Here is a 1,309-nt window from a genome sequence, read left to right as displayed (position 1 = left end):
CTCTGTACAACCATGCCAGGCAACCACTACCCCAACTATACTGTGGTGGATCACAAAGGTTTCGCAGGAACTCCAAGAACATCAGATGCACCCTATCTCTCAACTTGTCCATGAAAATCTTTTCCCCTAGTAGCGCTAAGGCATACTGATGTATTTGAATCTTCGTTGCATCATGAGGCAGTGTCTGTGCAATGCGCTTAACAAGGCGGCTAATGATAAGTCTTTGCCCCACCAAAGTTTTTTTTTTGTCATTTGTTGGAACTCCAAAACCAAGCAATTCCAAGCACAGTTGGCTCCAATCCCCCACAGCAGTTGGCCCAACCAAGACCTCACCATCTATAGGAAGTCCCAAAATGACCTCCACAACTTGTAGGGTGATTGACATCTCACCATGTGGAAGATGGAATGTATGAGTCTCCGGCCGCCATCACTCAACTAGGGCCGATATTAGGCCACGATCTATCTCTCTGGAAGGGGCCTTAAACAATCCTTCTAGCCCCACCAACTTGATAATGTCTATCACCTGATTATCTTGCATAGATATGTTTTCTATCTCTTTAGTGTGACCACGGCATTGAAGTGGGCCCGGGTCCTGCAAAATCAATAAAAATTATAGCGGTTGTTAGAACTAGATATACAACTTTGAAAGAACTTGCTGAAAGTCAAACTCGCTTTGTAAAAATTAAAGTGGCTGTTAGAACTAGATATTTCACCTTGCCATTCCAAATCTCGGTTGATCGATGACTTGTTTGTTGCGCCAGCAATGAAGTATTTTCTGGACCAGGGCGCACGATCTTTGGCTCTTCATCGATCTGAGGCTCCATACTGCAAAGAGTGCTACTGTGAGATCATTAATAGTGTGGGGGCAAATAACTTCTTGTCATTATGTAACACTAGTCAAAGACTGAAAAATAAATTTAAAAAAAAAAAAAAACTTGGCTTTATATGTACACATAATACTGTATGTATACAACTATATCCTCAAAATTCGAGATGAAACAGACTTCTACCATCTTCCATTAATTTCAGCTCAAGACAATAATAAGTGACACATGCCAAACAAATAAAACCCGAATCTCCTTCACAATGAATCTAAGGATTTGACCCTTATGTCCAACTTCTTCTTCTAATACCTAATTATATAGACCCAGATGGAAATTAATTTAGCACATAATGTTTGTAAATATGCATGCTGCAATATCAATAAAATAACACACACAAAAAAAAAAAAATGCAAACTTTACATATTAAAATCACCACATTCCTTAATGGATTCTTATTTAAACCTGCATATGAATGCTTGCAACCC

Source organism: Quercus suber, unplaced genomic scaffold (assembly GCF_002906115.3).
Source record: "Quercus suber isolate HL8 unplaced genomic scaffold, Cork oak 2.0 scaffold_901, whole genome shotgun sequence".
NCBI classification, from domain to species: Eukaryota; Viridiplantae; Streptophyta; class Magnoliopsida; order Fagales; family Fagaceae; genus Quercus; species Quercus suber.
The sequence above is the reverse complement of the archived record's forward strand: the minus strand, read 5'-3'. Positions refer to the sequence as shown.